Source organism: Bos grunniens, chromosome 17, assembly GCF_055505025.1.
Source record: "Bos grunniens cultivar Pamir isolate PY7600 chromosome 17, Bosgru_T2T1.0, whole genome shotgun sequence".
NCBI lineage: Eukaryota > Metazoa > Chordata > Mammalia > Artiodactyla > Bovidae > Bos > Bos grunniens.
Window position 1 is genome coordinate 13,127,914 of NC_141181.1, and position 21,875 is coordinate 13,149,788.

Sequence of the window (21,875 nt, forward strand, 5' to 3'; positions counted from 1 at the left end):
TGACAATCGGGTAGCTCCTGGAATATTGCCCAGCACATAGTAATTATTTAATTAATGCTTATGAATGAAAGGTAGCTATAACAACAATAAAAAGAAGGGCACAACTTTGCAGAAAGAAAACTAGTAACATGTAGAATAAAGTAATCAGTATATTTTTATGCAATTCAGAAATAAACCTGTATCACTGCTACTTGGGGCAGGGACACAAAAGACAAAGAGCTTTATTTCAATGCTGAGAGGATTCATTCCTTCCTCTGCAAGAGAAGTGTGTTATCCAAAATTGTGGTCTATAACATATTGCTGAAAAATACTGGAATTTTTAAAGAATTTCAGGAAACTGAAGACCTGTAGGTAATGAATCACAGAGAAAGGAATCACCATGTTCTGCCTAGAGGTTGAGTCTGTAATGTTAAAATAAGATCATAGACTTTCTATTACCCTAACATAAACTGACCTCTTCTAATGACAAAGCCAAGTATGACTCAGGGAAACCCTGCCAGCTTGGCCAGTGAGAAGAAAGCGTCTCTTTCTGTTATGGACATAGATCTCCTTATGAGCTTACATGTCTAGCTACTTGACTCTGCTCTGGATTTGCTTCCTAAAAGAAATTATTCTTTGGCCTTTTCTTTATTCCACTCTTAACTTCATTTGGGTATTTACTGCTTACTTTCCTAAGATTTATATAACTAGAATTCCCAGGTGTCTCAGTGATATAGAATCTGCCTGCAATGCAGGAGATGCAAGTTCAATCCCTGGGTTGGGAAGATCTCCTAGAAAAGGAAATGGTGACCCACTGCAGTATTCCTGTCTGGAGAATCCCATGGATAGAGGAGCCTGGCGGGCTATAGTCCATGGGGTTGCAGAGAGTCAGACAGGACTGAGCACAGACACAGCACCAGAACAGTAACAAAGGAGCGTATATGCATACATAGAGACACGTGTGTGTGTGTACCTTGGCATGTTTCAGTCTCTTTCTTTTTTCCATTCATGACCTTTCTCCACATGTGACTTCTTACCTTATGTGGAGTTGGGGTGACCCTTGGCCCAGTACCATGAGCTCATCCTAGTTCATTCTCTGAGTGTAATCGCTGAGCTTCCTCATGACTGCAATTCCAGAGATCCATCCTTTCTCTTCCCACACACCTCTTTATTAGGCCCTCAGAGGCCTCACAGTGCACAGAAGTGACTTAAGAAGAAGGGCCAAGTTGAAGTGACACCAAGGCCTGTGGCATGGGGGTCTTGACTGCTGAGTAGAGGTTCATCTTGGGGAGTCATGGCCAGAAGGCAGAGCTGGGGGCAGTACTTGATTCCTGCAATAGCCAAGGAACCCATGGGTCAGTGTTGCGTACAGGGCAGGGGCTTTCCATCCAACTAGCCTGGACCTGCCCGCTCAAAGCTCTCTGGCTACTCTGCTGCTGCTGCTGCTACTAAGTCGCTTCAGTCGTGTCCGACTCTTAGCGACCCCATGGACTGCAGCCTACCAGGCTCCTCCATCCATGGGATTTTCCAGGCAAGAGTACTGGAGTGGGGTGCCATTGCCTTCTCCGTCTGACTGCTCTATTGCTTCACAAAGCTGAGGCTTCACAAATTCTGGCTCCAGCGAAGCAGAGCACTGAAGGCTAAGAGATCCAGGGTCAGAGATGTCTCAGAGCACTTGTGTTGAGTCCTCTGGAACAACAGAAGACCATGAAGAGATGCCCACAGCCTGGAAACCACCTCCAGAGCAGTGCTAGAGCTCACCAGAGGAGGTACGATTGCTATGCTCTCTTCCTACTATAACTGGTGGTTCAAAGTCAAGGCCTTCCACAGAAATTCTTTATGGAAAAAGGCCACCCCCAGCACCTTGTCCTGTTACAGGAGCCTTGTGCCCTTTGATTCCTGATTCCAAAGATCTCTTAGTGGTCAAACTCTTTCCATTCATCCTCAGAGTCATTTCTCAGAACCCAGCATGGCCCCAAGAGAGCTTGGCCAGGGAAATTCCCACCTTTTTTCTGCAATGATGACCTCACAAGTTTTTAAAGACACTTCAAACATCAAAGTTCTGGCTACATTCCTCTCCCAGAATAACATCCAGCTCACCCTACACTTAAGTGACTCAGCAAGGCCACTTAAGTGACTCTTCCCAGAACAAGGAATATCTTTTCAAAATGACACTGCCCAACAGGACAGTGGAGCCTATTCATACCATACTTACGTAAGTGAGGGGACCACTTATCGGATTCTTCCCCCAAACAATAATGATCTGCTTCATTGTATTTTCTCCGCTCCAATCATTGTACACTGAAACAGCTGCCAAGTTCTGCTTTTGAAAATGGGAGAAAAAACTAAAATGCTCAAATTTAATTGCAAGTGGGGCATCTGTTCAATATGGTGCCCATAGCAGATGCCCTCATGCTTTGTTGGTTCACTTGCATCCTGCGTGTTAGCTTCTCAGTTCTGCATATTAAGTACAAAACTGAATGTACCTATGCCTTTGCCTTCAATCAGTAAAAATGACAGCATGTTTAAATGTATGAATACACACACGCCTGTGCAAGCACAAATGTTACTGATGTATATCCTGGTGCCAGAGTCTGAAATATGGTTGGCCTTTGTTTTGTAAAGCTGACCAAAAGGCATGGTCTTAACCTTATATGATGAATATATTTCAGGATAGGGAGAAGGTATATGAGCTGAAGCACTAATGTCATAATACACATATCTAAGTTTATCAGTGTTCAGGAAACCTCAATCACATTTTAATAGAAAATAGGGAATTATGGGAGAATCCCACAATAATATGACAAGTGGAGTCTAAAAAGACTTCCTATAGACTGTGTAACATATGGAGTTATATTAGTGTGTGGTTAATAACATTACCCAGGCTGCCAGGAGGTAGTTCTACTAGGGAATTCTTAGTGTCATCTAAATCCAGTCCGATCCTTGCTGCATTTTGGAGCTACTTGATGGGAGTCCTCCCTGCCCCCATCCCCTCGCCAGCCAAATATCAAAGGGGATAATTCTTGGTCTTATGTAGCCTGGGACTTCCAGGTCAGTGAGAGAGACTCCAGGAATCTGCTGCTCTGCTGAAAGATGTTCTGTCAAACCATCTTCCATCTGAAAGAATGAACCAATGGGATACTGTAGACCTACCCTCTAGGTTCCTGCTTCCTAGTAGGGATTACCTGCCATCTCCCCAATCAGACTTCATCCCCCCACTGCCCCCTGCACAGTCTCAGCCTACTACCCAGAACATAAGAAGAGGAACCCACTTGAACTTGGAAATTGTCACTGGACAGAGAACTGGAGCTAACTGGATAATATGCAAATTTGCATTAATTTGTGCATCATGGGGTGTTACTCTCCTAAACCCCTGTGTGCTTGTCTCCCCGACCCATATCCTAAACTATCTAAGAGATGCTGCTGCTGCTAAGTCGCTTCAGTCGTGTCCTACTGTGTGCGACCCCATAGATGGCAGCCCACTAGGCTCCCCTGTCCCTGGGATTCTCCAGGCAAGAACAGAGGCAAATAAATATTTTAGAAGTCAGAGTTGCTTTTATTCCACATTCTGTAATAATATATATGACTCCACAGTAAACCATGAATACCAGGGCCAGGAATACATGTCAAGTGTGTTTGTCTCATGATTAATAACTCATGTCTTCTGATGGCTGGTACACACATTGAGTTTAAAGAGGAATGGTTGGCCCCTTGCTCTTCAGAAACTCCTGAAATCACACAATATTAAGTGGGTGGTTTCTTAGAAGCCAAAGACAATCATCAGAAGATTTTGAGCTGTGGCTGGCAGTAAGGGGGTTTTGTCTAGAGGGAGATTGTATTACATTATCACAGTAATAATTAGGCACAAAAATGTCATTTCTGCGCCAGTGGTGAAATGAAAATGTCTGGATGTCAATATAAATAGACATCAGGGTACGATACAAGGGGTTGAAAATATCATTGAGACTGTGGGTGTTTTGTTGGCAAAATAATGACATTGAGCAAGCACATATGGTATTCCAGTAAGCCACAGATGGCAAGAAATGAAAGCTCAAGTGGAGAAATGCTTGTTTTCTCTTCAGTGAAGGGGCAAAAAAGCAAGGGGACTTTCCAAGCTGATAAACCAAACATTCGTTAGTTGGAAACACCTGATATACATCAGTACAGGTACAGTCACAGATTTTTCTCCAGGGACAGGGGTGTGGGGTGAAAACTATGTGTTGCAGGGTGGGGAGGAGGCAAATGGGATTGATGTTATCAGAAAAGCCTGTTTAATGAAAGAGACATTGCCAGCCAGCCTGGGAGTGGGGTTTTCAACCTAAAGTGCGTTCAGAAGAGATGACTGCAAATGGCTTATGACTTTGTGAATTTCTTGAAAGTAATTTTATTTTCTTTTAAAGATTTTTTGATGTGGACCATTTTACAAATCTTTTTGAACTTGTTAATGATATTGTTTTATGTTTGATTTTTTTGATGCTGCGGCATGTAGGATCTTGGCTCCCCAACCAGAAATCAAACCTGCACCCCCTGAGTTGCAAGGCAAAGTCCCAACCACTGGACCACCAGGGAAGTCCCTTGAAAGTAATTTTAAATGAATATAGTTTTACAGGAGTACCTAAATGGCTTTATCCTATTCCGTCACTCTGAACTACACCTTGAGGGCTCCACTCTGCCATGGAGTGTAACTTCTGTGGATCAACTTAAGGTTGTGGTGGGAGGTTTGCGATGCCTCTTCCTGACCTCTTCCACCTAGTATTGTTCAGAAAAGGGCGTACACAGTGGTTCACAGTGCACTCGGGCCACTGTTAGCTCTACAACATGCACTTTGGATTCCCAAAGCAACCCAGGGGAAGATAGTGAAGATGGTTTGGCCCATTTCTCAGGGGTGGATGGATACTGCCCCTCCCCAAAAGTTTCACTCTTTGATAAACAATTAAACATGTTACCTACAAATATATGAGCAATTATTGAAATCAACAATTTTAACCATCACTTCAAAGTAATTATTCATAGAGTTAACTAATAAATGGCCTTCTGAGGCCTTCCCATTGGAATCGTGATAAAATTTTATCAAGTTCCCACCAGGAGCCTGAAGTAAACCAAGGGTTTTCTCCAGAGTGCCCCCAAAGAACTGGGAGATAAAACTAAATCCTGTGAGTTGTAGTAATCTGAATACCCTAACTGCTTATGAAAAAGTAACCAAGTGACATACCCATAACTCCAACTTACAAGCTCTTCAAAATATCCTATTCAATTCTCCAAACTTTGAGTGGTTGCTCTAGGCCAATACAGTATTAAAATGGTCTGTAGTTACTTTGGGCTTCTCAGGTGGCTCAGTGGTAAAGAATCCACCTGCAAATGCAGGAGACATGGGTTTGATCCCTGGGTCAGGAAGATTTCCTCCTACCTTGGAGGAGGAAATGGCAACCCACTCCAGTATTCTTGGCTGGGAAATCCCATGGACAGAGAAGCCTGGTGGGCTACAGTCCATGGGGTCACAAAAAGTCAGACACTATTGAGCATGCATGGATGTATAGTATAGTTTAAAATAGTCTTAGGTTAAGCTGTAGTATCTTAATAATGTATCACTTAAGGGATGTTCAGCCCACATTCCAGAGGGGCCCATGGCAGTTTGTTCAGTTTTCTGTATCTTGAGATCAACAACCTGTACCCTGCTAATCAGCATAGTAAATGTCAGAAACAAATCTCTGGTTTTTGTGTTGATTGGCATGATGGGTGTTCATTGTTAGATACTGAACACCACTGATGACATCAAAAGTATTCAGGATGCATGGATTGGTTACAAATGTTGGCGACTTCCTTACTCTTATATGAACAGGATATAAGATGCAAATGAAGACTTAGCCTTTATCTCAGAGGTGGTGCTCAATGTTGGATCCCTAAGGATACACACACACACACACACACACACACACACACACACATATATATATATATATTTGCTTACTTAGCTTACTGTAGTCAATAATCTCATGAAGATCTTTTGGGCTTCCCTGGGGTCTCTAGGGGTTAAGAACTTGCCTGCCATTGCAGGAGACATGAGATGCAGGTTCAATTCCTGGGTCAGGAAGATCCCTTGGAGGATGGCATGTCAACCCACTCCAGTATTCTTGCCTGGAGAATCTCATAGACAGAGGAGCCTGGCAGGCTACAGTCCTTAGGGCCACACAGACTTGGACATGATGGAAGTGACTTAGCACACATGCAAGCATATTACCAAGAAACATACATCTTAGAAAAATCTGTGTGTTTCCAACTTCCCTAAGAGACAGCTAAATCATCCTCTTTAAAAGGTCCTGGAGCAGGCAATCTTATAGCTTATTTGGTACCCAGTGTTCAAAGTATCAGAGAGGATTTCTTGATGTCTCCCTTAAACTTTACTACTGACAGGTAAATAATTCTGAGTGGCAAAAGTAGAGGTAGAAGGTCTTGTATCTCAGTGTTTAATTCTGGGCTTCTCTCTCCTCAGAAGATTTAGATCTTCAGTTGTATTTTTTGCTCACTTTTCCATCCATCTTTGAAGTTGGGTCATTGTAGTCCCATTATCAGGGCTGTCTTGGCAACTGCCCTTAGGGATAAATTGCTTGTTAGCATAACTGTTAATAAAGGAAATACTAACCAAACTATAAGCTTTTTTAGGTATAAATTAGGAATTTGGGATTAGCAGATAAGAGTTGGACATAACTGAGCAACTTTCACACACACAAATTAGGAATTTGGTATTAGCAGATACATTCTATTATGTATAAAATAGACAACAAGGACCTACTGTATAGCACAGGGAACTGTATTCAGTATTTTGTAATAACCTATGATGGAAAAGAATCTGAAAAATAATGTATTTTTTATAAGAAGATATTTCTAAAAAATGTGGGTGTACATATATATACACACATACCCACTCCAGAATTCTTGGGCTTCCCTGGTGGTTCAGATGGTAAAGAATCTGCCTGCAATGTGGGAAACCTGGGTTCAATCTTTGGATTAGGAAGATCTCCTGGAGGAAGGCACGGCAACCCACTCCAGTATTCTTGCCTGGAGAATCCCGTGGACAGAGGAGCCTGGTGGGCTACAGTCCATGGAGTCACAAATAGTCAGACACGACTTAGTGACTAAACAGCAGCAACAACAACAACACACACACACACACACACACACACACACACTAATACATAGCTGAATCACTTTGCCATATACCAGAAATTAACAATTGTAAATCAACTATAGTTTAATTTTTAAAATAATTTCAGAGGAAAAAAAGGAAGTTCCAAAGACATTTTTAGAGCTTAAAGCATTGGAAAATAAGGGCTACATAGGTTATAGGTTAAATAACTTACATTTAAGGAGAAAAACAAATAAGCCTTTTTATCACATCAAAATGCAGCCTTAATTATACAAGTGTGAGTAACTATCCTTTGACTCTCTCTCTGGCCGACATTAGTAAGGCATCTTGGTCCTGCCACAGGCTGTAATTTACAAAACTGTAAATTTCACTTCCTCCATTTTCTCCTCCTTTCCCATCTGCCATCCCATCAACCACCACAGTTTTTAAATATAGAGCTGTCATTTTTGGTCATAGTTCATGACTAGTTATAGCAAGACTCTTAAAACACAGCCAGACTTTGATTATTTCTTTTAAAGGTAGGGTTAAGAATCCTCTAAGTTAACAATAAATTTCTGCACAAGCTCGGGGTAAAATTCTCCTGTTCCCTTTCCCATAGTACTAAAACAAAGTTAGAAATCCCTTTATTTTTCATCTCCACAAAACTATTCTGTTTCAAATAGCTCTTCTTCCTAATGTTTGAAATCAGGAGCCACTATTCATTTAACTTGCATTTTTCTGAACATTTATACTTTGGTGGGTATTGCACTGAAGTGAACAAAAAAAAGATTGAGACATGTATGTGTATAACCTCAAAGGGACTCACAAGTCTAGCGGAGGAGGAAGACTAGTATACAGGTAATTACCACCTGGTGACACATGTGATGAGTGATTTATGGTGGAATACAGTAGAGCTTCCTAAACTCTGGGACGTCTAGGTTCCCCACTAGAATGTAGCATAGTGTGATAATCAGGATCACTGGCAGTGGAGCCAGACCATTTGCCTTCAAATCCACACCCACCATCTATTAGCTGTGTAGTCTTAGGCAAATCACATAATCTCCCTGCACCTCAGTCTCTGTAAAAGTCATCTGTAGAATGTAGCTATTTTGTTGTTGTTGTTGTTGTTGTTATACTCTCTATATAAATTTACTTGTGGTGAATTTTTTATTAAAACCAACTTAGAAAAAATACAAAGAAAATATTAAATGCCGCTAATATTAGTTCTAAGAGTCCATTAAAAGAGTCTGCCAAAAGACTCTAAAAGAGTCTGCTAAAAAAGTCTGAAATGCAGTACTTGGATGCAATCTCAAAAACAACAGAATGATCTCTGTTCGTTTCCAAGGCAAACCATTCAATATCACAGTAATCCAAGTCTATGCCCCAACCAGTAACACTGAAGAAGCTGAAGTTGAATGGTTCTATGAAGACCTACAAGACCTTCTAGAACTGACGCCCAAAAAAAAGATGTCCTTTTCATTATAGGGGACTGGAATACAAAAGTAGGAAGTCAAGAAACACCTGGAGTAACAGGCAAATTTGGCCTTGGAGTACAGAATGAAGCAGGGCAAAGGCTAATAGAGTTTTGCCAAGAGAATGCACTGGTCATAGCAACCATCCTCTTCCAACAACACAAAAGAAGACTCTACACATGGACATCACCAGATGGTCAACACCAAAATCAGATTGATTATATTCTTTGCAGCCAAAGATGGAGAAGCTCTATACAGTCAGCATAAACAAGACTGGGAGCTGACTGTGGCTCAGATCATGAACTCCTTATTGCCAAATTCAGACTTAAATTGAAGAGAGTAGGGAAAACCACTAGACCATTCAGGTATGACCTAGATCAAATCCCTTATGTATATACAGTGGAAGTGACAAATAGGTTCAAAGGATTAGATCTGATAGAGTGCCTGAAGAACTATGGACGGAAGTTAGTGACATTGTACAGGAGGCAGTGATCAAGACCATCCCCAAGAAAAAGAAATGCAAAAAGGCAAAATGGTTGTCTGAGGAAGCCTTAACAAATAGCCGAGAAAAGAAGAGATGCAAAAGGCAAAGGAGAAAAGGAAATATACACACATTTGAATGCAGAGTTCCAAAAAATAGAAAGGAGAGACAAGAAAGCCTTCCTCAGCGATCAATGCAAAGAAATAGAGGAAAACAACAGAATGGGAAAGACTAGAGATCTCTTCAAGAAAATTAGAGATACCAAGGGAACATTTCATGCAAAGATGGGCTTGATAAAGGACAGAAATGGTATGGACCTAACAGAAGCAGAAGATATTAAGAAGAGGTGGCAAGAATACACAGAAGAACTGTACAAAAAAGATATTCATGACCCAGATAATCACGATGGTGTGATCACTGACCTAGAGCCAGACACCCTGGAATGTGAAGTCAAGTGGGCCTTAGAAAGCATCACTATGAGCAAATCTAGTGGAGGTGATGGAATTCCAGTTGAGCTATTCCAAATCCTGAAAGATGATGCTGTGAAAGTGCTGCACTCAATTTGCCAACAAATTTGGAAAACTCAGCAGTGGCCACAGGACTGGAAAAGGTCAGTTTTCATTCCAATCCCAAAGAAAGGCAATGCCAAAGAATGCTCAAACTACCACACAATTTCACTCATCTCACATGCCAGTAAAATAATGCTCAAAATTCTCCAAGCCAGGCTTCAGCAATACGTGAACTGTGAACTTCCAGATGTTCAAGCTGGTTTTAGAAAAGGCAGAGGAACCAGAGATCTGCTGGATCATCGAAAAAGCAAGAGAGTTCGAGAAAAACATCTATTTCTGCATTATTGACTATGCCAAAGCCTTTGACTGTGTGGATCACAACAAACTGTGGAAAATTCTGAAAGAGATGGGCATACCAGACCACCTAACCTGCCTCTAGAGAAGCCTATATGCAGGTCAGGAAGCCACAGTTAGGACCAGACATGGAACAACAGACTAGTTCCAAATAGGAAAAGGAGTACGTCAAGGCTGTCTATTGTCACCCTGCTTATTTAACTTATATGCAGAGTACATCATGAGAAATGCTGGGCTGGAAGAAGCACAAACTGGAATCAAGATTGCCAGGAGAAATATCAATAATCTCAGATATGCAGATGACACCACCCTTATGGCAGAAAGTGAAGAGGAACTCAAAAGCCTCTTGATGAAAGTGAAAGTGGAGAGTGAAAAAGTTGGCTTAAAGCTCAGCATCAGAAAACAAAGATCATGGCATCTGGTCCCATCACTTCATGGGAAATAGATGGGGAAACAGTGGAAACAGTGTCTGACTTTATTTTTTGGGGCTCCAAAATCACTACAGATGGTGACTGCAGCCGTGAAATTAAAAGATGCTTACTCCTTGGAAGGAAAGTTATGACCAACCTAGATAGCATATTCAAAAGCAGAGACATTACTTTGCCAACAAAGGTCCGTCTAGTCAAGGCTATGGTTTTTCCAGTGGTCATGTATGGATGTGAGAGTTGGACTGTGAAGAAAGCTGAGCACCGAAGAATTGATGCTTTTGAACTGTGGTGTTGGAGAAGATTCTTGAGAGTCCCTTGGACTGCAAGGAGATCCAACCAGTCCATTCTGAAGGAGATCAGCCCTGGGAGTTCTTTGGAAGGAATGATGCTAAAGCTGAAACGCCAGTACTTGGGCCACCTCATGCAAAAAGTTGACTCATTGGAAAAGACTCTGATGCTGGGAGGGATTGGGGGCAGGATGAGAAGGGGATGACAGAGGATGAGATGGCTGGATGGCATCACTGACTCAATGGACGTGAGTCTGAGTGAACTCCGGGAGTTGGGGATGGACAGGGAGGCCTGGCGTGCTGCAATTCATGGAATCGCAAAGAGTTGGACACAACTGATCGACTGAACTGAACTGAACTGAACTAAAGCTCTCAATAAATGTTATTACTTGTTATTAGCTGTTATTACTTGTCTTCCATGGTCCTATTCAACGTGAAGACCTCTGTATTCCAGTTACATTTTAATTCTCAAACTTCTTTTTTTGCTTATTACAAAAATTGAAAAATGAAATATATATTAAAATAAACATGCATATAGAACACACACAACAGTATTTTACTGTTTCTTCATTTTAAACACTTTTTCTTAATTACAAATATCTTAGCCTTCTATGTGGCATAGATTCCAAGAACAATCCAGTAGAATGAAGCACAAGAATACAAGTTTAAAGTAATGAAGCTGAGAAAGGTAATTGTTCTACGTATGAAAAAAGTTGGATGCTTATTCAAATATTGAAGGTTAGAAATTTCTTTTCTCTCCAAGACTGATAAAATGTGGATTTTAAAGTTGCAGAAATTCAGAAGCAAATGTAAATAAAACAGATTGTAAGGGGAGGTGTTGCAGATGAGAAAGTTAAGAAAATTTTTGGAAACCATAAATTAAAAATGTTTCTGATTTAGCTATAAAGTGCCTACAGAAGAGCATCTGATGAAAAACAAGTCACACCTCTGCGAGGCTCAAAAGGACCTGGAAGTATTAGTATCGCAGAGGACAAAGAAGAAGAACAGTAGAAATAGAGGTATAGGTTGAAGATTTGAAAATGATGCAGTGGGAATACTATGCAGACAGACCACTGGCTCTTGGCTCTCCCTTCTGTTCAAAGGTGAAAAAGACCAGGGCCACAAGGTGGAGATTACTCCAGTTGCCAAGCTGTCCCTTGGGGACCAAAGAAATGACCAGCTGGCAGGTGTATGGACCCTCACTGTAAGCCAGACTTTGGCCAGAACGTCGTACTTGAGCCCTCTCTCTAACGGGGTGGGGGCGTGGAGGCAGGTATGATGATGCGCTGGGCCTCTGGGTACCAGTGTTGACTTGGATACAGTGTCCAACAGCACCTCACAATGTCTAGTTATTCCCACTTTCCCAATATACTGTTACTCAAGGAAATGGTTGTAGGGCTCTGAGGAAAGACTGGGGTAAGCTTCACAGTACATACTCACCATGGTGATGTGTGTGTGTTTGTGTATAAAGAGCTAGGTAGTAACTCCAGAAAAAACAATAGATTGTGAAAGAAAATCTATAATCATACTACATTACTTGGCTGTCTGTAAAACAATATTGACAATCAAAACATGTAAAGCAAAAAGTTGTGATTTTAGCCAAAGAGATGGATGTCATTATAATGATAGAGTGAGGGTGAGGGAGAATAAGTTGGCCAGATTTTGGCTGAGGTGCCAAATTCAGCTGCCCCTTCAGCAGACTATTCCCACGGCCAGTTAACACTCAAGTAGGGGAAGCTGCTTCTGCATGTTTATAAGGTTCAGAGTAGCCTGAGCAGTGAAATCTATCAAGGCATACAACTAGACATCCTCATCTTACCTGTCAGGGACTCAGGTTTCCCCAGCCAGAGTCATGACTACCTTGGTTGAGTTTCAACCTTCTTTGAAGCTTAGCCAATCTGAAAACCAAATCCTGCATAGGATCTTGTTTTTCTGTGAGCCCACTGCATGAGAGGAAGACCTGCTTGAAAGCTACCAAGGAGAACTGTGGCTTTTACATTTAGTTTTCAATTGGTTAATTGCTGTCAGATTTTCAGTATCAATGGGTAGAGTCTCAATTCAATTTAAAAACAAGCACTCAATCCCCCTGTCAGTGTATTTCTCATCTCCCACATACCTTTCAAATGCCTGAATCGTCTCTGAGACTGCTGCATCTCCCTCCCCAGGCACAGCCTAGTTCTGCCTTGAAAAGTCTCAACAATTAGCCTGCCACCTGTTCCAGGCAGGAATTGATTCCTCATTACCAGCAAAGAAGTGAGTGACCTGGCTCCCACACCCCACTACCCGCTCTCTTGGCCCACTTCTGACACCAAGGGTCACAGGTTGGGTTCTCCAGAAAACAGATGTGAGCTGGACTGGGGAGTGCAAAAATGTATGAGATGCAACAGTGGTGAAAGGTAAGGGATGTAAACAGGATCAGGCAGGGTGAACAGCAAACCGCAATACAGATGTGACAAATCTGCCGGCCCAGTGGGAGGTCTGAACTCCAGAGCAAGATTACCTCTGACAGGGGTCCTGAGAATGGTTACACTCCCTTTTAGCACCTCCTAGTATGGTCAATGGCACCCCACTCCAGCACTCCTGCCTGGAAAATCCCATGGACGGAGGAGCCTGGTAGGCTGCAGTCCATGGAGTCGCTGAGAGTCGGGCACGACTGAGCGACTTCACTTTCACTTTTCACTTTCATGCATTGGAGAAGGCAGTGGCAACCCACTCCAGTGTTCTTGCCTCGAGAATCCCAGGGACAGAGGAGCCTAGTGGGCTTCCGTCTATGGGGTCGCACAGAGTCGGACAGGACTGAAGCGACTTAGCAGCAGCAGTATGGTGGTAAGGTAGGTGTTGACCAAGGAGAGGGCGCAGTCACTCTGTTTTGCTCAGTCAGTAACCGGAATCTTCCTGAAGTAAAAGGTGACCTTGACCTAAATGCTGAGATCAGATCCTGAGAGAGCTAACTGCAGTGAGTCCTTTCTTGAAGCATTTGAACCATACATCTCTGTTTCTGCCACTGTGCAGTTCTTATCCTAGCTTGTATTCCGGTGTGAGGCACAGCCATCTGGCGTGTGATTCTGTTCAGCATGGTATGCACAATGCACAGTGCTAACTCAGCATAGCGGAGTGGAGGAGTGAACGGGTGGGATAAAGTGGGGGTGAAGACTCGAATCAAGACCATTTCTCAGGGTCTTGGTCATCATCTTGTCCTCCTAGTTAGCATGTCAACTTGAAAGATTGAAATAAGACCATACTGTGTACAATAAGTGCATTCACAGAGGGTCAATTTATCTTTTAATCCCTAAATGAAAAGAACTAAAATGATGTTTGGCATCTTCCAACCACAAATGGTGAAGTATTTAGCCAAAGTGGAGACTAATTTGATTTTTCATTCTACACTAAGACATTTTCTTGGCTTTGTTCTTCATAGAAAGCCAAGAAAATGTCTTAGTGCAGAATACTTTATGCTTACTCAATTTTAAGGGTGTAATAGATTTTAAAACAATCATCAGAAAGTTTTTATCAAGAGACTGTGCTTATGCTTAGCATGGTCCTTATAACAAAAAGAAACTTTATTGTGAAATGTGTTATGAGTTTGGGATAGTCAATAAATCATTGTAATTTCTAGATAAGCCATCCTGTAGTAAAACTCTTGCTCTAGTCCTTCAAATTGCAACTGCTAGAGTCATTATAAACTTACTGGAACTTTTTTCCTTTATTGGAATTTTAAAATTACAGAAGAAGATCATATTTTAGTTGAGAAAAAAAAAAGAGATGACAATACAGAAATGTTACTGAGTTCAAGCTCATACAACTGGCCACACAACAGGCTAGTAAATTGCGAGATGAGTTGTTGGGGCAGGAATAGTGACTTTCTTTGGAAAGTCAGCAAACCAAGAAGATGGTGGACTAGTGTGTCCTAAAGAACCAACTTAACTGAGAATTCAGGTTTCTTTTGTACTGAAAGGGGAAAGAGTGTGGTTGTTTTTTGCAAACTTCTTGGTACAATCTTTTGGTTGCCTCACTGTCCATGCAAGTCTGGTTACCATGTTCCTATAAACCTCCAACAGTTCAGCTCAGTTGCTCAGTCGTGTCCGACTTTTTGTGACCCCATGGACCACAGCACGCCAGGCCTCCCTGTCCATCACCAACTCCCAGAGTTTACCCAAACTCATGCCCATTGAGTCGGTGATGCCATCCAACCATCTCATTGTCTGTCGTCCCCTTCTCCTCCTGCCCTCAATCTTTCCCAGCATCAGGGTCTTTTCCAATGAGTCAGCTCTTCGCATCAGGTGGCCAAAGTATTGGAGTTTCAGCTTCAACATCAGTCCTTCCAATGAACCAACAAGACAAATATTATTCAAAACTTTTAATCTCTGTATGAATGGGAAAGTGTCAGAGCCTTTATATAGCCCATCAGAGTAGGCTATACTGTTTTTTTCAGCCTGTGGGCAGGCTTCTTTTAGTGATTAACTTGTAGCAAAAGCAATAGAATACAGAGGTTAAAAGAAACAGATCCAATATTGAGTCTGACTTGCTCTTCCCTATTAAAGAAATAGTAACCTATCATCTCTCTTTTAGAGGCAGAATATCAGTTTTGTAACTTCCCACATACTTTTCTGATTATCTTCGTTTCAGTCTGGGCATCTTGCTTTACCTTACACGTGTAGAAGAATCACTGACTTAAGCATTCAAATCTGTTTACTGAATAGATCACAGTTCTCTACAATAGCTTGTTTTATTATTGAATATTACAACACAGCACACTAAGATAGAGATAAGTGAATTTCACTCTTTGAGCAGTCTTAATTAGCCACTATCAAGATCCCTTTCAATTGAACTATTAAATCACCTTGAAGGATTTCCCTAGAATATGTTATGAAGAAATCATTCTCATTTTGGTTCCCCCAGATCTGTTTCCCCTTCTGAGTTAATGAAAAGAATATACATATGTATTCTATAAAACAATAACTATGGTTGTAAATATGCATTACTTAAAGGTAAATAATTGTATCAAGTCATAATGGGTGGTTATAGGTTTTAGGATCTGAGAAAGATCTCAAATATTTGACACTTGTATGAAATCGCTAGGAAACAACTACTCACAAATGACAATTTATAGTAACAATATTCTAAGTCAGCCAAAATCTGGGGTACTATGGCTAGTTTCTTCCAACTAACCTCTTAGCCACAAGACTCAGAGAAAATGTCTCTACAAATCTTCAGCCAGCAATGCAATGGAAACCATCCATTATTTTCTTATTCATATATTCAATGCTAGGGATTCCTTGTCCTTAAAGATTCTACTTGACTTTAATAGTGTGACCTTTGTCAAATAGTGTGCAAGAAAACTCCCAAGATTCTGCCGGGCCACATGTCCATCTGGGATTGATTTTAGTTAATCTATCAAGTACTTGTATTCAGTTTTTCAGACACATGGTTTTGCTTCTCTACTTTCCAAGTAAGTTCTGTTTACTTAGGCAGATGTTACAAATTAGCCCTTAAAATATTGCAAATGAAGTAAATCCTTTATAGCAGATCTGAGTCTAATGTGAATTTCATTACTGACTCACAAAGACAGGCTAATCCCAGAATTTTCTGCAAGTGTTCAAGAAAAAAAATTCTTAAAAAATTTAAAGATATTTCTCCCTCCACTTTCTTATTTCTTGGTCTGTGGTGTGGCTGCTGTATATTAGAGACATCTCAGGTATCTGGACACTTTTGAGCTCAGATTCCTTCATGGCCATAGAAAATGTGAGTACTCTTAACCTTTTCCCAGTTCCTTTAGTTGCTCCACTAAACCAAAACTCTACTGTGAAAGAAGTAAGTTAAGCATTCACTTAAACTTCTGATCCTAAGAATTTCGTTAATTAGGCCTGTGGGTCATTATGGATTCATGTGTGATCAGTCATGTCTCACTCTTCGTAACTCCATGGACTGTAGCCCGCCAGTCCATGGGGTTTTCCAGGCGAGAATACTGGAGCAGGTTGCCACTTCTTCCTCCACAGTTATCTTCCAGACACAGGGATTGAATAGCTGTCTCGTGTCCTCTGTGTTGGCACGTGGATTCTTTACCACAAGTGCCACCTGGGAAGGCCTGAAGAGGCAATATTAATCTATAGCACTTAAATCTATCCAGTTAGGACATTTTAAAGTGCTACTTTGAGAATATATATTATGAGTAGCTGCTGCTGCTGCTGCTAAGTCGCTTCAGTTGTGTCCAACTCTGTGCGACCCCATAGACGGCAGCCCACCAGGCTCCCCCGTCCCTGGGATTCTCCAGGCAAGAACACTGGAGTGGGTTGCCATTTCCTTCTCCAATGCATGAAAGCGAAAAGTGAAAGTGAAGTCGCTCAGTCATGTCCGACCCTCAGCGACTCCATGGACTGCAGCCTTCCAGGCTCCTCCATCCATGGGATTTTCCAGGCAAGAGTACTGGAGTGGGGTGCCATTGCCTTCTCCATTATGAGTAGAAAATATCCTTAAATTATTATGCAGAGAATACCTAGGTTTTTCCTTTCTTTTTTATCAGTTCCTTCAAAAAAGTATGACCTATGGAAAAAAATTTAAACAGAACAGCCTTTCAGCTCCTCCAGTCACGTTTCCACTACTGACCTTTGCAAATGACTCAAAAGCTATGCCTCCAACACTCATTTCTCCAAAATAGTCCAGCCCCATATTTTCAACCATCTGTATTATAACTCCACCTGGATTTGACAGGAACTCATAATAATTGCTCCAAAAGAAATTATATCATCAAGTATCTAGTGTCAAGGAAGGCAGGATGCTTGCTCTCAGTACTTACTGTGATCCAATTGTGAGCAGAGCTAACATATTATTAGGGAGCTTCCTACAAATGCAGACTTTCAGGCCCCACCCCAGACCTACTGAATTATGATCAATACATTTTTAGGTAATACTTAGGTAATTTTCCTATACATTGACATTTGAGAAGCACTGAATTAGACTACATGGATTTTTGTTGTTTAGTTGCTAAGTTGCGTCTGACTCTTTTGCAACCCCATGGACTTAGCCCACCAGGCTCCTCTGTTCATGAGATTCTCCAGGCAAGAATACTGGAGTGGGTTGCCATTTTGTTCTCCAGGGGATCTTCCCCACCCACGGACCCAGGCTGCATCTCCTGCATTTGCAGGTAGGTTCTTTACCACTGAGACATTAGGGTCTGACAATTTGGAGTTTTATTTTCCACTTCTGTGATTTATTTTCTGTAAGATCATGAGTGAATTACTTAGCGTCTCTGAACCCCAATTTCCTCATCTGTAAAATATGGATAATGATACTTTAAATGGTTGTTGCAAACATATTTAAGGAAGTGTGTATGTGTGTCAGAGAAAATTAAGTGAACTAGATATATAACCTACTATGTTGAACGGTCAGATGTTGACAACTTCCTGTGATCCAACTTTACCTGGCATGTGTGTGCTGAGTCGCTTCAGTCGTCTCCAACTCTTTGAGACCCCATGGACTGCAGCCCACCCGGCTCCTCTGTCCATGGGATTCTCCAGGAAGAATACTGGAGGGGGGTGCCAATCTCTTCTCCAGGGGATCTTCCTGACCCAGGGATCAAACCTGCGTCTCTTAGGTCTCCTGCACGGGCAGGCGGATTCTTTACCACAGTAAGTTGTAAATAAACAGTAGGTTATAGCTACTCATATAAATTTCTAGGGCTGCCATAGGAAACCACTCCTAGCTCAGTGGCTTAAAACAGTATACATTTATTCTCTCACAGCTCTGGAGGCCAGACATCTGAAATCAAGGTGCTGTCAGGGATGGCTTTTTCTGGAGGTTCTGAGGGAGACTGTTCCATCTGTCTGTGCTCACTTCTGAGGACTGCCTGCCATCCGTGCAGCTCCTCAGCTTGTGGACGCCCCAGCCCATGTCCTCATCTTCACATGCTGTTCTGTGCATCTGGGTGTCTTCCCCTCTTCTCAGAAGGACACCTGTCTTTGGATTTAGGGCCCACCTCCTCTTAAGATACTTTCCCCAAATCAGGTCACATTCTGGGTGAACAGAAATTTGCAGGGGGAACTCTAATCTACACCAGTACAGAGTTCCTCCTTCCTCCCTTTTGGTGACACTGGTAGCACTTTTGTCTCTTCACCCTCCCATATTGGTTATATACAGTTATCCCCCCTTATCTGTGGGAATACATACCAAGGCCCCCAGTGGATGTCTGAAACCACAGATATTACCAAATACTATAACACACATATCTATGATAAAGTTCATTAAGTTAAGCACAGTAAGAGATTAACAACAATAACCGATAATAACATAGAACTGTGGTTATAAAAATATATGGTAATAAGAGTTATGTGAATATGGTCTCTCTTCTCTCAAAATATTGTACAAATTTAATGTCTTTTCCGTCTTAACTAAGCACTTATCATGCGCTGTAGAAACAACATTTGCAGTTTGAGGTGTGAAAGCAAAACTAGTGCAAATGTTTTCTTCCTTCACGTTTTCACAGAAGATTCATTCTGACTATAGACCTTAGCAACCTCAGCATTTGATTTTTTTCCCGTCACCTCTTCACTTACAGGAAGCACTTTTAGGCTTCTCTTTGGCATATTCAACTTTGCTTGCATCACCGCTTTTATGCTTTGAGGCCATTATTAAGTAAAATAAGGGTGAGTTGCACACAAGCACTGTTGATCTGATAACTGAGACGGCTACTAAGTGACGAATGGGAAGGATCATCTGGACAAAGCGATGATTCACGTCCCCACAGGACAGAGCGGAAGGGAAGGTGCACATTTTCATCACAATACTCAAAATGGCCCACCATTTAAAATTTATGAGTTGTTTATTTCTGGAATTTTCCACTTAATGTTTTTGGACTGAGGTTGACTGCAGGTGACTGGAACCATGGCAACTGCAGAGGAGGAGGGACGACTGTATCCGTTTGTGCCCAAATCTAGTGGTTGCCTTCTTCAAAATGTCTCTCAGATGTTTGTCACAGGGGTTTGTGTTAAGCGAAATAGAGCGAGCGGGACTTCCTGGGTGGCCGAAAGGTTAGGAATCCATCTGCCAAGGCAGGGGACACGGGTTCAGTCTCTGGTCTGGGAAGATCCCAATCGCCACAGGGCAACTAAACCTGTGCAACACAACTCACGAAGCCTGCTCAAGCCAGAGCCTGTGCTCCACAACAGAAGGAGCCACTGCAGTGAGAAGCCCCACACGGCAACCAAGAGAAGAACCCACTTGCCGCAAGAGAAGTCCTTGTGCAGCAGTGAAGACTCAGTGCAGCCTAACTAAATAAATAAAATTTAAAATTAACAGTCCAGGCAGGTCCTCAGCAGAGTCAAAGCGGAAAACGGCTCCCCCATTGAGCGAAAACAGACCCAAGCACACAGGGCTTGAACCCACTCTTTCTCTGAACCCACTCTTTCTTTGAACTACACGTACCCTTTTTCCTCTTAATAAACACTTTACTTATTTCAGTACAACAAACAAAAAGAACACAGGGCTTGATAAAGTGGTAGGATCTCTGTTAGCAAAAGACACCTCTTCCTCTGGGGTGGGGCAGCCTGCTTTAGTGCCCGTTTACTTTCTCAGTAGGGTACTTGTGCACAGTGAATAAACTCTACCATGTATGTGGTATTCTTGATCTATAACGTGAGATATATTGAGTGATAGCACTTATATAAAAATATAGAGAAAAATGTGTGCGAAAAGTAATAGTGGGAATAGGGGTCGTCTTTGCAGCAGACAAGCTCTGCCTCCCTCCATTTCATAAAACAGATATATGTTAAACATATTTAAGTTGTGTTTAAAAAAGAGACTAAAACTTCTTTCAATATCTTAGAAAAAAGCATTACAAAAAAATGAGTGGATAAACTATCAAATGGATTATCTAACAAATGGAGCTGAGTCAATGGGCTGACTGAAAACATACTGTCTAAGCTAAAACCCTGTGTGACTTTTGAAAAATAGAATATAGATAAGACGTTTCATTGATATCTGGATTTTCTCAGTATCAAAGCGATAAAGTATTTCAGTTATCTATTGCTCCTTAACAAACAGGCCTTAAAACAATCTACCCGAGAGTCTCCGAGTTGATTGGGATCAGCTGAGGAATGCTAACACTCCAAGTGGTGTTGACTAAGCCTGAGGAAATCTGGAGGCTCCACAGTGCCAGCACTTCCCAAGCGTCTCTTTCTTACGGCTTGCAGTTGGTGATGGCTGCTAGCCGGGAGGTCAGCTGAGGCTGTGAACTGGAGTGACTCCGTTCTCCCCAGTGGGGCTTTTCCATGTGGCTGGGGCACCCCACAACATGGTGGCAGCTGGGTTCCAAGGAACCAATGAAGATGAGCATTGCAGATCTCTTTATTTTTTATTTTTATTGAGGTATCATTGCTGTACAATGTAAGTTTCAGGGGTACAATACAGTATTCACATTTTTTAAAGGTTATATTCCATTTGTTGTTTTTATAAAATATTGGCTATCCTCCCTGTGTTGTACATTATATCCTTGTAGCTTATTTATTTTATATGGAAATTGCAAATCTCTAATGGCCCAATGTTGAAAGTTATATAGTATCATTCCCTGTATTCTGTACACTGCATGTCAGAGTAAATCATAAGGCCAGCCCAGATTCAAGGGAAGCAGAAAGAGGAGACACCATCTCTCAGTAGGAGTGGCCTCTTTAATCCATCACTAGCAGAAATAAGGAAGGAAAAGATCAATTGCTAAAATGACAGGAAAAAACCTCTGAATGTCAGATGCCTTGTAAAACGATAAAATAAAGGGCAAAGTTAGAAAAAAAAAATCTGCAATAAATATGATTAATAAAGCTTTCTTTAAAATGTTCAAGGATAGAGATTTGTTATGTCCCTTGATTCATAGCACTTTATTTTCCCCCGTCTATTAATGAACCTCTCTGATTTTACTTATTTTCTTGCCCTTCTTTTTAAGTGCCACTTCTGTTTCTCTCCATAGCATAGGCCACCACCAGAGCAACTGTATTGCATAATTCCAGGAATTGGGCTTTATGCAGCAGCTGTGGCTCCCATTTAATATGTAACATCTATATCTTCAAAGGGGGCTTCCCTGGTGGCTCAGGCGGTAAAAAATCTTCCTGTGATGTTGAAAACTCGGGTTTGATCCCTGGGTCAGGAAGATCCCCTGGAGAAGAGAATGGCTATCCACTTCAGTATTCTTGCCTGGAAAATTCCATGGACAGAGGAGCCTGGCGGGTTATAGTCCATGAAGTTGCAAAGAGTTGGACAC

General features: G+C 41.7%; 1 long non-coding RNA gene across 1 annotated transcript in view; it reads left to right on the forward strand.

The window, feature by feature from the left end:
* LOC147355032 (uncharacterized) overlaps positions 1 to 20,841 on the forward strand; it is a 141,393-nt gene extending 120,552 nt beyond the window's left edge. Inside the window, exon 3 of the long non-coding RNA XR_015144170.1 lies at positions 20,669 to 20,841. This is a non-coding gene — a long non-coding RNA (uncharacterized LOC147355032). The remainder of the gene's footprint in view (positions 1 to 20,668) is intronic.
* Positions 20,842 to 21,875: the final 1,034 nt, after the last annotated feature.